General features: G+C 43.2%; 1 long non-coding RNA gene across 1 annotated transcript; it reads right to left on the bottom strand.

The window, feature by feature from the left end:
* Window positions 1-11,334: 11,334 nt before the first annotated feature.
* On the bottom strand, window positions 11,335-14,712 carry LOC140217216 (uncharacterized). The gene is made up of 2 exons (XR_011893745.1): window positions 14,547-14,712; window positions 11,335-11,501 (listed from the first exon to the last, which is right to left on the bottom strand). It is a non-coding gene; the product is annotated as an uncharacterized lncRNA (long non-coding RNA).
* Between the last annotated feature and the right edge of the window lie 1,716 nt (window positions 14,713-16,428).

Here is a 16,428-nt window from a genome sequence, read left to right as displayed (position 1 = left end):
CTAATAACTGAACACATGGCTTTTTGTGCTGCAAGTTTTCTTGGATTCCTGCTTCCCTTAAACTTATACTGTATAATATGCTTGCAAGATCAAAACTGGAGTATGCTTCATCAATCCGGGATTCACCGACAAAAAACACAACTCTCATATTTTGTTGAAGCCATAAAAAACCAACCTGTAAATTTTATTGTAGCTGCTTATTCCCATACCGCAAGCATATCAACAATTAAAACTTCCTGCAAAATATAATCAGTTTAAAACAGTAATTCACTCTGCAGGTAAATGATGTACTAACTTAATTAAAAAGTTAAATAGCATTTTAAATTTTTGAACTAAAAGCAAGTTTGGCATGTTGCGCTGCCTAGCTGTTGCCTTTCTTTCAAACTTAAACATGACAGTACACAGTAAGCAGGTAGCGTGCAAAGGAGGACTGGTGATAAAGTGTTGTTCCAAAGCAACACTCCTAGCTGGATCAATCACTTTTGTTGATATATTTTCATGTGACCCTAATTGGATTAGGGCAATACCTCACACAAATGATGCAACACCTTGGATGATGCGTCATACAAAACTGAAAGTATCTCATGATGTGATCAAACGATAACACTGCCCACTGTCTTGGAAGTGTTAACATGCTGTTTGCGCAAGAAAGTGCAAAGTTATTTATATAGGTAGCAAATTCATCAGTGCATCTATAGCCTCAGGTAATTCCGAGAATCTATCTTGACTCGCAATTGAGAAGCCACTGCACACAAAAAGGTGTATTCAAGTAATGGTCCATGCTGAATAATTTCCCACCTAGTGAAAAGGCAAATGTGGCAGGCTAATGGGCTAGGGCAAATAGAGTGCTAAATTCTGATAACACCTTCAATGATATTATTCAAATAGGTGATAAAAAACAGCACAGGTAAAATTGCAGTTATGGAAAATTTTTAAAAGCACCTCAGCAAACTGCTGGAACCCTCAGCATCATGCCTGTTCTACATGCACATATGTTGCAGCGCAATCTACATCTCAGACGCAGGCGCCTCCACACATCACTTTGTGATCTCCTCACAATAAGGTTAAAAACAGTCTGGCACAAGCTACCTGATGTGATTCATTTTGCAAGCGCCGGCCAAGTGCTGATGGTGGAAGAGCGAAATTGAAGTTTGTCCTTGTATGGAAGCCTCGGCCCATGTTTTATCAATTCTAGCTGCAAAGCACACCTTTTACAGCACACATAAATCTTAAATTAGACTGCTTGCTCATGCTGTACAGTAAATTCCCGTAAAGAAACTAAATCACACAGAAAACATTTAGAATACCAAACTAATCAAATACTGGCTTGAATACATTTGTGCATTAGGGAAGCAAGGTGTAATGTACAATGCTGTAGCAAATTTTTACTTATGTATGGTATACTTGTATGACACAGCAGACTTAATTTTTGAGTTCTTACATAGCAATGACTACTTACAGGAACATTTTGTAAGGCTTAGGGAAACTAATTATTACTACAACTGCGTATGTACACTGGCACTGAGAAATTGGTTATAATAGTGGCAGTGTATAATGGACCAGTGCAAAAAAAATGCCCGTTTGTGAGACACCAACTAGCTATTTTACCACGAAGCGCTACCTGGCCTTAAACCCATATAAAAAGCACTGGGAGGACCAGAGAGGGTACAGTACATTGGCTTACACTGATCATGATGAGGTCCCGTCATCCAGCTAGCGCCAAGGTACAAGAAGGATGTCCAGCCGTCTATAGAGTGAAAGGAACAAAATAATATAGCATCAACTCAGTTGAAAGGCAGATTTGCAATTACAAATAAGGTGACCCAGCCACAGTCATTCATTAATAAATGCCAAGCTGTCGTGTTTTCACTCCCAGATGAAGCACCTACTAGGTTAAAGGTTTTGCTGCTTATTTAGAACACAAGTGAAATTTGTACATCAGCAGACGATTTAATTTGGAATTGTATAGATGAAGTAAACATTGCAGTTATATTTTTGTTTTGCTATAAAGTGGGAACGCTACAAACTGCATAGTCACTGACACACACGCGCGCACACGCAAGAACAAAAGGACACAAAATAGGGCGAGTTCAGTCTGGTTCAGCATTACTGCCAGCGCGTCGTCTTCGAATGTACTCCTTTCGGTTGGTTCGTGCTACGTTAACCGCAAAGACTAATAAGCAGGGCAAAGTTCTGACTGGTGTTGCGAAAGTCGTGGAGCGCGGTAGTGCTGAACGGCTAAACACAAGAAGAACCCTCGTATAAAAGTAATGACGAAAACTCGCAGGGCAGAAGAGCCCATATATCAAGAATTGTCGCGGGTAACACCTAAAAATATTCACATTGTTGACGAAAAACGAAGTGCAATGTATTTCACTTACCGGAAAAAGTGTTGTCCGAACATGCGACGTGTACAAAGACGCACCGAGACACGAAGGCGGCGAACGCAGATCACGCCATTGTGGTAGTAAGCCGTCGGCGAAAACACGCAATACAGCCGAGGTCACGAAACACTGATGCAAAACACACATCAAGCAGAATCAGTACAGCTAAATGACTCCAATTAATATCCAGTATAAATGTACAGAACGGCTTAGAATGACGCACAAGTGGCATAACGAACCCACGACCGAGATATAACCGAGATATTGGGGGCGGCAGTGGCCGTTTTTTCAAACTTCCTGCCTCCCAGTGTTTCCAGAACAGAATGAGATGTCCGACAAATTTGGATTGTGTCGCCGAAGTGATCGCAGCGCGGTGGCTCTGACACCGCTGTGCAACGCCGGCGTTTCGCTCCTGCTGCTATCAGTATACCTGCTGCGCGAGCATAGAAGGGCTTCCTGGCGTCGTGTGCGCGCCCCGTATGGAAAACAATAACACGCCCTTGATTGTTGAAGTTCTGATGTGAAATTATTTAATATCAAAGCCAATTAACTTATGTTGCTTCCAACGAGTTCGATTTGTCTGTGGCGTCTTTTATTCGCTAAGGCCGACGGCCGACGGTAACCGCACTTTTAACACGTCGTTTGGCATTTTATGCACTTTTAGACAAAAAGATCTAGAAAAGTTCTTGAGTTAGACATTCTGAATGTGTTTACCAAAACACACTCTAGTGACACCAGTAGTGGGTTTTGCCGCATATAGAATATATACTAGCATATTCCAAGTGCGGAGGTTATGTTTAGAAGAAATTCTATTTTCAGTCTTGTCATAGACCAAGACGTCTATAGCCGTTTGTCGCCGCTTCAAGAAGTTTTTAAGAGGTTCTGTGTTTCGTGGGATGCATCTGACAAGATTTCATTGTGGCAAGAAGACATGTCAGACATGATGTGATCTTTCTAATTATTGTGCACAGAGTTATCAGCATGATAATATTCTTAATTCTATAAAGAGTACCTCCAGCAAGCAGTCTCTATGCTTATGCTTTTTTATTGCTTATGGGAACAAAATCCAACATCCTTTGAAACATGCTCACTTGCTGTCTGATGCACAAAATGAACAACGCTGCCTTCTCTAAATTTATTAGCAACAAGAAAGCCACTCTGGAAGCAATTATATACATACGCAGCAACACACACTAAAACCTACAAATGGGAGAAAAAACACAAACTAGGCTAACAATAAAAGAAACCTGACACCCAACAAGTGTTACATGTTACTCAAGTATGCACATTCAACCTGAGTTAGAGATAGATGGTCGACTCCCGCACTCCTGTGCATGCATGTGGATAAGTTAAGCCTCAGCTACTCTTTCTATATAACTATCCCCATGTTTGTGAAATCTGGTGTACAACCGCAAGAACAATGATGGCTTCACAGGTGGTTCACCTTTCATTGAGTTCTATAAGGAGGATGCGTCAACTCTTTCAGCCAATGTACACATTACCACATGAAAGCAGGAGCTTATAAACAGCACAACACCATACAGCACAAATTTTATATTTGCCACGTGTTATTAAACTTACATCATTAAAGCACATTAGAATTGGTGCTAAGGCTGGTGCACAATATATGCATATACTTTAAACAATCATAAATATGCAGGAGCTTGGAATATGATTGACTATTCTCGGAACTGCTTTGATAATACAAATGTCAAGGCTTTGTTTTTGGCATCACCCACTCCAATTCATTTTCTTTTTTTTCCAATTGAAGCATTGGCAAGGTTTGTGCCATGCGCTTCGACCGTGATTCTTCCTTGTTCGCGCACGGCCATGATCATAATACAAGAAAATCGCCCCAGTAACGCAGTGGTCCCTGCCTACTTTTTTATATACTTTACCGCAATACATTACGGATGCTTCGCCGCATAACATGACTGTATTGCGGCAAGGCTGATTTTATGGAACTGACATGTAACGGACCTTTTGTCCTTCTGCTGCTCGCATGAGCATAAGCTCGAAAAACCACAAAATACAGACTTGGTTGCTGCTGGTTGATTTCTAGCTAACATTTCGAGACGTCCACGTTGTTTACAAAAAATTCGGTGAAGTTTCTCGCGCTCGGACGCGCTTCAAAAGGCAGTTATGACCTATAATTAAGGCAGTCATAAGCGGCAACGAAATCCACACAAGGTACATCAACTTCCACAAAGCTACTGGGCAACGCCATCAATAACTGGCACAGGGGCCACCCAGGAGCTGGCAAGAGCTGCGATGACATCCACACAAACCACGTCGCTTTCCACAAAGCTATTGGGCAACACGATCAGTCACAGGCACAGGTGAAGTCCGCAAAACACTACATGGGCAGAACTACTACGGCCATACCTTTGCCTCGTGTGTGTCGACAAATTCGACTTCGCCCTGCCATCTGCTAGCCGCCTGGTTAGCTCAGATGGTAGAGCGGCTGCCCCGGAAAGGCGGTGGTCCCGGGTTCGAGTCCCGGACCAGGACGAATTTTTCTTCAACTATGAGGCTTTTCTTTCGAGGAACCCGTATAGGGTTCCTTTGTAGCAATTGCTACGAACGGGTGGATGTCTGATTTTCCCTTTATTCATTACTTCTCTCCACCTTGCGGGTTTCCGCAGAACTACTACGTCAAACTCTTGCCTTTGCCTCGTGTGTTGTCGACAAATTCGACTTCGCCCTGCCATCTGCTAGCCGCCTGGTTAGCTCAGATGGTAGAGCGGGCTGCCCCGGAAAGGCGGTGGTCCCGGGTTCGAGTCCCGGACCAGGACGAATTTTTCTTCAACTATGAGGCTCTTCTTTCGAGGAACCCGTATGGGTTTCCTTTGTAGCAATTGCTACGAACGGGTGGATGTCTGATTTTCCTTTTATTCATTACTTCTCTCCACCTTGCGGGTTTCCGCAGAACTACTACGTCATACTCAATCACTTCGCCACAAGCTCTCACATTTAACGACATCAAACAACTACAATCACTTCTCCACAGCCACGGACACAGGCGAAGACCGCACGGGCAGAACGGAAGCACCGATTCGGGGCTCTCGTCGCGTTCATCGCTTTAGCGCCACCTATTTAAAAATAACATACGGAGCCAAGCCAAACCATTATTTAGCGTCTGTTTGGGTGAACCTAACGCTTTCGGGCCCTAAGCGTTCGAACGACCAGGGCACTATAACGCTTACCCCCCCTTTCCACTCCGTCGACCGGGTCGCAGGAACGGCGGCCACCTGCCGTTCCATGATGATCAACGAACAAGCCTACATTGCCACCCCCGTGTAGAGAACAGGAAATTTCTTTATACACTTAAACCTTGATATAACAAAGTAGGTAAAATCGGCAACTCGCTTCGTTACATAGAAATTTCCTTGTATTGAAATTCGATCTGTTATGCAAATGAGTACAGTCGCCGATCGTTTTTGTTGCACGGAAAGGGGCCATGCAATTTTCCGAATTATTGGGCAATAAAAAAAAGCAAGTTTGAATGAGGAAACATTTTATATTGACGAATATAAGAGTCAGCGATGAATGATACGGTTTCATATGCCACGTTGATATCTTTACATCAGCGGTACGAATTGAGTGGCGCCATGCTTTCGCGTGCACTCCGCCCCCAAAGCGTCGCCCGGTCGCACTGCGACGACGCTATCATGAAAAGCGCCGGCAGCTGGGAGCGAATGCTTCATCTGCTTCTCGTTCCAACGGGTCATCAAAACTCGAGATTGCGCAACCTTCAATACTAAACGTGCGGGAAAACAGCTTACATGATGACACGCCGTCTTGGCATGCCCGCTCTTTCCACACGCAGCAGATTACCTCTAGAGCAGGGTGCGCGGCTGCGTATGCGCTCAGCCGCGTCTCGGCCAGTCATGGCCGAAACGCGCGCCAACTTACCCCACCCCCCACTCCGCCCCCTCGCGCGCGCTTGATCGCGTTACCGCGAGCTCGCTTTCCTTCCCCACTTTGCCATTGCTCGCGTGGGAAGGCCGCACTTATGAAGCCACCATCTTTCTTGTCTCACCCTCGCACACTTTCACGCGCACCTAAAGCACAAGTGCGCGGGGCGCGATAGGATCTGATCGCACTTGGACTTAATTTATACGGTACATGATGCGGCTCCAAGCTGTTGTTCTTGTCGCGCTGCACGCAGTTTGAGAGGTGCGTTTGCAAGGAGCCGCTTGTAATTCAGTCATTTGACTATCTGCGTCCGCGGAAGTTACCATTGTCTCAATTGGCACTCCTCTGCGGCAGAAGCGAAATTTCGTTATATTGAAATTGCACACACACTTCTTTATATTGAGGCTCTAAATGCATGGTGTTCTATGGAGAAGAGGTTATGAAAAGTTAAATTCTTCGTTATGTCGAGAATTTCGTTATACTGAGGTTTAACTGTATAGAGATTTGAATTTATATACCTTGTTGTGCAGCTCCTTGGGTCATGGTTTCTATGACTATGACTCATATGACTCTGTATCTGTTGCGTAGGAAACCTCTCTCACCCCGTTTCCCTACGGTTCACCTTTTGGAGGAGGCCCCCTTTTGATGCTATCCTTGTTCCACTCTTGGCCCACATCATTTCATAATCGAGGCATCTAAGGCCACAGTTCCTTATGCTATGCAGCTCTGACATCATGCGTACCATACGGAATTGTACATGAGCCTGAGCCCATGCATAACCATTCTTCTGATCAAATGTTAATTTTTAGACTGACGTCCTTTCCTCTTGCATGACAGTTATCTCTGCTGTATTGTTGCTGCTCTCTCATGTACGTATACCAATAAATTATCTTAGTCAATTTCTTCTTGAACATTGAGTCCAATCTTTGCCAACTTAAGTGTGTGTTGAATGTTAATTTTTTACGACCTGCCTTCACAATCTGCCTCCACCTCATCCATTTTAGCATCCTCAATTCAGTCACTTCTCCATCCTGAATTCTAGATGACTTTATTAAACTTGTTTAGGTTCCATACAGTATTGCTGGCCATGTATTGTCTTATAACTTTATTAGACAGTGAAAATCTTCAACTTGACTGGAACCTGTGTAACATAAATATCATAATGCATCTTTTCAGTTTTTCCAAACTATGTCAATTCTGCTGATTCTGTGGGCTGTCCAAATTTTCCATGTTGGTGTTGTCAGTTATCATTGAACCAAGGTATCCGTCTTCTGTATGGTTTACCCTCAAGGCTTCCCTTTCATCTACTCTGAGAAATTGGCATGCGGCTACCAGATGTGGGCAGCTTGCCTCACAACACATGCACATGCTCAGCTACTTTCGCCAACCTTTGTGCTAGATGTCAATCAGCATGAGCGAAGCAGTGAGAATGGGGAATTATGAAATTAAGGCAGAGGTTCGAGCATTAAGGGAAGTCATACTTATGAGGTGAGTACATGTGAAGAAAAGTATTCAGAAATGTTGGGAATTTGCAGTTTCCTGTTTATTGGTCTATTAAACTCTCCCTAGCTATTTCAGTTATTTCATCACGTGCTGCAATTTTTAGTTGCAATAAGTTTTTCTTAAGTGCTGCCACACTTACTACTAGAAGTTTGAGAACCTATATTTCTTATTCACTTGGTTCATTCATACCTACAAGCAGCAGTTTTTTCACTTTACATCAGCTATTGAATGCAATGCCCAGATATGTTCTCAGTCTACTTCAGTGGGAGTCACTGACACAGTGAATGATCATGAAGCATGTGTGTTCTTAGAAAGTGCCTTCACGTGATGCAGCTGTAAGTTAAGGTAGGGGATGCTTTGGAAAGCATGTTATGTGGCTTACATGATAATTATTTTATGCCAGAAAGCACACAAATATTCGTGTTTATTTCTGGTGTTCTTCCTTAATTACCTTCTTGATTCAGCGCATATATATGAAGCAAGAGATCCTGGCTTGTTCTTTCTTTACATTAGCAAATTACATTAATCATATAATAGCACACTTTACATAATTGAGCACACTAAAAGTCACTTGGCGAGCAAAACATGTACTTGTCTTTTTGAATATCCCAGCTTAATGTTTTAGTGTGTGCAGTTTGGATGTGATTCTTCAGAAGCACTACATCTGCTTCAAGTATATGAGGTATAATTACTTTTGCTTAAAAATAATCCTAATCTTCCTTGATAGCTGTCCTTTTTTTACTAGACAATGTAAGCACGGTGCTTAATTCCAAGATAAATATGCCTGCTGTAACTGTATGCATCAGTGTTTGACTATTCGTTACCTACTATTCCTATTAGAAAAATGTATTTGCCAACCTCCAATTATTTGCATTGAAGAAGTGAAGAGTTTGATGGCAGCCTGTCTGGTTTGGTCAAAAGAGGCACGGTAGGTAGTTTAAAATTAGATGCCAGCCATAAAAATGAAAAATAAGAACTGGTTCAACTGGAGCTTTGTTTACAATGTTTGTGAACAAGGCTTTCAAGTGGGAGCCGAAACATCTATCTTGTATGCCTGATCTTCATTTGCTTATTATTATTATTTGATTTCATCTAGCCCTAAAGAGGTGGCAATTTATTTCGAATACTACTCTTTGCATTTTGTTTCCATTGCTGAGTTGTTTTTTTTAAAGTAACTTCATGCACCACACAAGTACAACTCAAACATTTTCATTCTTTCAAGGACGTCACAACTAGTGGAAGGTATTCTGCACTAACATAATTATTTTGAGATTTCCAGTAAATATGTAGTCCTCATAAAAAGTATCTAAATAATTTTGGCCTAAGCGGTTTTACATTAACCATGTAGGCTTCATCAACTTCTGATATCACTTGGTCTTGGCAAACTTGTAAGCTGACAAGTTTGAGCATGCAGTCACTTCCCTCCATATTTGTTTTGATGAAGGCTTGCCCTTTGGTGCTACTCTGGATCCACCCCCGTTTCCTGTGATTACCACTACGGGCTTCAAGGCACACACCCTCAGGAAAACTTTTCATCCACAAACCTGGTTCTTTCACACTTTTACCAAGACAGACATTGAAAGCAAGGATGGCATAGCAGGCATGTTGGTTACAGAAGTACTTTATTAAATAGCTTTGTAAGTATTCATCTAGTGGACATGTCCATACCCTCTTCTGCTGAAGTGCAAATTAGTTGGGGGAGCATGTCTCCTTCTCATGCATACCCCAGCCCAGCCAATCAGAACTTCAGGAGCGGATGAAAAGGACATTTCTACTAGGTGGACACAGAATACATCCCCTGTTCTCTGTCCTGTCTTTCCACCCTTCTCCATGTATTTTACTCAGTAAACTACTGGTTCAGCATGTTGGTCACCTTAATCAATCTTCCAGTAGCTCAGCACTTGAAAGGTATACAATACAAATAAGGCACTGTAAACCCAAGCAGTTAGGCTGGCGATTGCTGCTGTTATGCACCATAAAGGCTGAAGCAATGGCTTCACCGTAGCTTTCTAAGTTAACTTTACTGAACTTTGAATTTAGAGAAAACAGAATATAAAAACAGACTAGCATTGTTTTACGTGCTTCACCACTCTGCTTTTTTGTGTTACTAAAATAAGTATATTGAATCTAAATGAAGTAAAAAGACAAGGAAATTGTGTCACTAATTTCATTTCACTGTCTTTTTAAAAGTATAGCAAGATTTTTTAATTGCAATACGAGTTGTTACTTATGTTTCGATCTTAATGTTCATTTCTCATGCTCCAAATAGGGCTACAACCGTTCCCTCATCCACAGCTATCAAGGCCTTATGGCAACTTTGGAAGCTCTCTGAACTGAGTAAATGCTATGCATTGCATAATTTCTTAATACATTTTCATGGCTGCCTTTAACCTCTATAATTCCTCATTAAAGCCAGCATCTCTCTTGTGGCCACCTTTAAAGACCTTGTAGTAATGTATGCCTAACAAGAAAGATGGGTGCTTTGTAGGGCTAGCATGCTCTAAGTAAATCGTTTTATGCAAAAATTGCTGACATAATTGTCTGACAAATACTGCATCATGTTTGCTATTTTGCCTTCTGTTTCAATTTCACTGCATCTATACATTTTACCAGTGCATGAGTAGGGTTCAAGGCTGTTTTTTAACATGCTCATGAGCACTTATCATGATCAGTTCCCCATATAAGTGGTTTTTCTGAAGAGAATACAGGAATATGAGCAAAATTGACATGGAACCAGCATATAGATAACGTCTGTATGACTGCCTATCAAAAGTTACATTTTCTTAGAAAAAAATACTGGAACGTGCATCGCGTAATGTAAAACTTATTGCATACACCGCCTTCATTAGGATGATACTAGAATATTCAGCGTTGTTTGGAGTCCCCATCAAGTGACGCTTAAGAGGAAGTTGGAAAGAGTGTGGTGGCGCGTTTTATTTGTTCGACATACCGAAGGAAGGAATCGGTCACGCTTATGTTACAGCGTTGCAACTTCGATCTTCTTGAGGTACGTAGGAAAAAATATAGGCTGAAGGTGCTTTATCAAATAATGCAGGATCAACTTAAGATTGATAAGCTCAAATATCTACATGCTCCAGGCAAAAGATACCCGCGAACTAACCACGACTACGTCATAAAGCCGGACCATACCAACAGTGATACATATCGATACTCATTTTTCCTGGATGCGATAGAAATGTGGAACCAATTGCCAAACGCTATTGTTAGCCTAAAAGATGTCACCGACTTTGAAAATGCTGCTGAGGCATATTTATGGGAGTTTTCGATTTAGTTTTGAAGTGCCAAGTGATATGTGCGACTTGATATTCATTGTATGTATTTTGATAAATGTCAGAAGTGTGCTGAACAGCATTAAAGTGAACATCTTATTAACTGTGAATTGACAAGTGTTAAGCAACTTTACGTACGTTGACATTTTCCATATTTGATTTATGTAATTGTATTGTCCTCTCTGTTATGACCCTCTGTGAGGGTAGACAGTATTAATAAATAAATAGACAATGAGGAATGTGGGTAAGAACACTTTATTTTCAGCACACATGTTTTTTTAATGAACTGCTGTTATACTGCTAAAATCTGCACATTTAATAAAAGTACACTGCTTTGCTTCATCACTCCATGCTAAGTGCAAGTATCCTGTACCAGGAAGTCAAACCAAGTCGTGGGATGTTCAGTCTGTGAAAATAAAAACGAGTTTGAAACATTAACGTGCAAAAACTAAAGCACACTCAAGAAAATAAACACAGCACAGGAACATATCCAATGAATCAGAATTACCTTTGAGAGCAAACATATAGTTTCTATGGCACAGTGAAGAAACCTTATTCCTCCGGCTTTTTTTGTGCTCGAGAAAATATGAAAGTGCATGCGTTCTCCCCATATTGTGTATCTGTCACCTTTTCACACACAACAAAGATGTTGTCTCAATGGGCCCAACTGTCTTTGCATATCCATTTCTCTGCTCTCATACCATGATACCTACAGTTAAAGGCTGTAGCAATGCTTAGCTTGAATGAACCAACACAAGCTACATGCACTGTGCTGTTGAACATGGATTGTAAGTTAGATTCATGCACAGCACATTCATGTGCCATAAACATTTGATTGTGACTGTAGGCGAGATAACTAAAAAGAAGGTATGTAAATAAGAATATTCCCTAATAAGCTGTGCAGAAGTGCTCTCCCGTTTGGACAGAAGCCGAGCACAGCTGCAGTGAACAAAAAGCCAACTTATACAGCATTTAAAATCTAGGTTCTAAATGTGCTACAGATTTTTCTGAATTCATGGTCGAAAATCTAGTTGTTAAAGGTGACAAACATTTAAACAGGTCTCTATTTGGACTGGTAATGCTATGTGTCACCTAGTTTGATAAAATATGCCATATCACTGGTCTCCCAAGCTACGGCTGCTGTCCAGTTGCAAGTGCAAATCACTCAATTATGTCTAGGGCACGTTTGAGCAAAAGGCAGCCAAGATTACTGTGCCATTGAGATCTGTTTCCTGACATCTGATTTCTTCTCAGAAAGCTACCTCTAAAAAAAACCTTCACAACAACATAACCCAAACCTTTCTTGAGTAAAGCCATCACACTGGTCCTTGAACACTGATTACACAGTGGCTCTTTGTGATGTAATGTTATGTACGTCAGCACCTAACGAAGTACAGGAAAATTTAATAATGGCAGCGTGACAGGTACACAAAAAAGTAAAGGGATAAAACATCACACAAGCTGCCATCAGTGTTCATATCTCCATTTCAATGTGGATGTTTTTAGCAGTGAATACATGTTCTCATTAAACTGAGTCATATTATTACAAAAGCGAAGGGCAAGGGTGTTTACATTCTAAACTGACAAATCTGCTTTATTACGGTTCACCGCAATACAGGAGGTGTTTTGCAGTGCACCATCACATAAGGTTTTGGCTAACTACGGCGGGCGTGTCCTACAGCGGGGCCTCTTGTGTATTGCGATAAAGCGTATTATTGTGACAAGAGCTAACCTGGCATGTATGGCTTTAGCCAACAAAAGTTCTCAAGACATCATGCATCCTGCCACGAAAATCTGCTTTGATGAGAGTAGAACATTAGGTTAGTCGCTGACAGAAACCATACATTCCAGATTCACGTAAATCTTTCCCAATATCGGCATGCTTCACCGCAACACACAAATATGTCGCGGTGATAACGGTGGTCGAACAGGCTGGTGCAAATGTTTCGACAGGGGAGCGTGCCTTCATCAGGGCAACTGCTTTCTTTGGCAGTTTTCATATACGTGAGTCCCCCCAACCCCCAACAGGGGAGATTTACCTGGACCTTTGCCAAGAGACGTACCGACAAGCGTTTGGTAGGAGCTGGTAGAGATGCAGGAGTCTAAAAAGCATTGTGAAATTCGGTTCCGTAAGGTTAGCTTCACCGCAATACAAATATGTTAAGCGTTTAGACATACAAAATATGTTGCGGTGAATCATAGCAAGGGTACCTGGCCTTTGATGCAAAGCAGCTTCCCAAGAGGCACGGTAATCCCGTGGCTAGTTATGCAGTTCCCCGCATGCGAGTGAGTTCCCTGCGTTCGGCGGTTTCCCAGTGACATACAAAATTACATTGATTGACTGTGTTGTAAATGGGCGACGGCACTATATGCTGATGCAAAAGCGTCGTTTCGCTTTCGAAAACTGCGCTCGGCTAAAGAGAACAACCTTGACTCGCATATGACCAAAGCAGTTGAACAGGAAACTACGAAATTACGTAGCTATTATGGAAGAAATCAACAGCTCAGAAAAAAATGGCCGTGTAAACATTAACTGGTTTACGAGATTGACAAACCAACGGTTCAAAGCATCACAGCCACGTCCGAAATAGCACTGAAGGCCGGCCAGTACACTTAGGTGCCTCGGCGCGCGTAATATAACAGGAGACGGCAGGTGCACGCGTACATCATTAAGGAACACATATTATATATGTCGGTGAAAGTGGTCACTCTTCAGTTCTGACACGCTTCACCGCGTAACACTAGTCTACTGCGGCGAAGCTGACTTCAGGACGATGATTTCTTCAACTCATCTAGTGAAGCAGGTCCGTTTATCACGCGTGGCAACGTTTGACATTTTCTGCATTAATTTCGTTTGTTCTTTTTAATTTTCTTATCACAGTGACCCTGTATCAAGCAGTAGCAGAGCTAGTGCCGCGTCTTAACTGCGTTAGGAAAGGCAAGCGTGTATGCAGCAGGCACGGCGGCATTGGCTCTTGTTTGGAAACTTCAAGAGACGCTCTTCCGCGCAGCGATGTCATTTGTATTATTAAAGGAATGCAGGTGACGATTAAATGAGCCGCAGCAAAGCTGTAAAAAAGCAGTAGTAATGCTGTTCTAAGATCCTCTCGCTCGAGCGAGATGGTCTTAGAAAAAAAAGCGCGATGTAACGCCATCTGACGGAACAGCTCGTCATGCCAGTGTTTTCTTACGTCCTCGTTCTTTCGCGCATCCTCCCCTGAACCAGACTACTGAATGGTTCTGTGCACGCACTGACGATCCTGACGGAGGCAATACCACTCACATGAGCAGCTCCATATAATATGCCACGGCCCATTCCACATGCCGGCTGGAATTTGACGCGGCCACGAGGCAAAATATGCGCACAAGGTACCTAATGGTAACGCATCAAACTGCTCACAGCCCCAATCCTTTATTACACGCATATAGCGTGGAAAGATGAATTACTCACGCTCTAAGTGGGCACGGAATACGGACCGTTTCGCAGCGCAGCCGGCTCCGTGAGACGGCCGCCATGGAAATGAGCGGATGTGACATCATGGGTTATAGCGGACGTGACGTCATGGGTGAACGTAGACATTTCGGGCACCTTTCGTCTGCTGTGCCCCGGGCACAGCAGACACGGCCAACGGCATGTAGTGTAGCGCAGCAAAAACAAGAACACAAGAAGAAATGAAGCACAGACACAAGCGCCTATTTATGTCTGTGTTTTCCTTTTTCTTGTGTCCTTGTTTTCGTTGCATTACACTACATGACATTCAATACTTTCACTGTCACATTCATGAGCACTGAAAACCTAGAATCAACTAATATCTTGCCTGATTTGCCATAATTAAAAAGAAAAATGTGGGTATAGTAGGTCTAATTGAGTTCTGGGGATTTTAGTATCACTGACATATAGCTTTTAAGAATGTTTAATCGTTTCTTCTGTTAAGGCAGAGTACATGCTCAACTGCTACAATAAGTGTGAACGTAGGCAAAAACGACATTTTCGGACCTTGCATCAATTTTATGGCATGTGGCGTGATCTAATCAAGTGGTTTCAATTTGACGAAGTTCTCGATTTAACAAAATAAAACCTCACATCCCAATAAAATTTATTAACTAGGCGTACTGTACTTTATAACCAAAGTACTGTATAACTATAAGCGGCTACAGCCGCCATGAGTGGCGAGCAGAATTGAAATGAAATTGCTTTAGTCGAAACACGCCGAGCACTGCTGCTAAAGTGTGCGCCACATGCATTGGGCAACTGTGGGAACCGCGGTACCACACGCAGTTATTCAAAGCAGCACATAAAAGTGCCGTGGACTCAAATTGGTTAGTAAATGCATTCGGAACCAGTCTTTCGATTACTCAATTAATATATCAGCCACACACTCGCATAGCACGGCCACGTGGCAAACGCGGCCATGCGGACGCTTCACTATGCGCGGATCGGCTTGTTGCAATATTGGAGCACTCTATGGGTGCATGTTTAAAGCACAGCGTTTTTTGCCTATCGTGTGATCGTTGCGGGTGCTCCATGGCTGAGTGTATTGCATGGTACAGAATTGGCCCCAGTACCAAAGGTACACAGGTAAGGCGGTCCGTGCAGATGAAGCGTGAACGCGAGCTCAACATAACCACGTCGTCATTATTCTGTAGCGATTATTTATGCGAAAGCGTCAAATGGCCCATTGAGCAAAAAAGCCGGCGTCTGTCGTCTCAGCGAAACAGCGCCTCAAATCCCATTGGCTGCGACCACGTCACGAGCGCGCCTCGACAAAACAGAGCAGGTGAAAGGGTACACCTGCTGTCGCTATAGTGCACCAGGTGTTGCATGAGGGGAGAGGGCATCGCCGTGATGCCACGTCTTCCTTGCTCTCGCAAGCCGCCGCCCGGTCCGTATCTCCCCCTTCCACTGGGCTTAGTTGCTGCGCGTGCCTGCCGGCCTTGGTGGCCACTGCTGTTTCCTGGTCTCTGGTCACGCAGCACGTCGGTGGCATGCGGTGTTGGCACCGCAGGCTGCTGCTGCTTGCTATCTCGGGCCCAATGTAGCTCTAGGGTGCATCACTTGCAGCGTAAAACTCGAAGGACTGCTCAGTGGCGTTCAATTGGGCATTAGGCACGTTCACACCGAAGGCGGAGCGGACAAGCGGCCAAGCGGATCCGGCCAAGCGGCCGCGGATTTTCCGCTTTGCGGAAAATACGCGGCCGCTTGGCCGGATCGCGCCCGGACCGATTTTTTCCGCGCGGACAAGTTGGCTGCTTTGGCCGCAGCCAATCAGAGCCCGACGCTGAGGAAGCGCTGGTGAACGGATGTAAACAAATGCGTTTCTCTGGGCTTTTCG

Source organism: Dermacentor andersoni, chromosome 4 (assembly GCF_023375885.2).
Source record: "Dermacentor andersoni chromosome 4, qqDerAnde1_hic_scaffold, whole genome shotgun sequence".
Classification (NCBI taxonomy): Eukaryota; Metazoa; Arthropoda; class Arachnida; order Ixodida; family Ixodidae; genus Dermacentor; species Dermacentor andersoni.
This window is presented reverse-complemented; position numbering and strand designations above follow the sequence as displayed.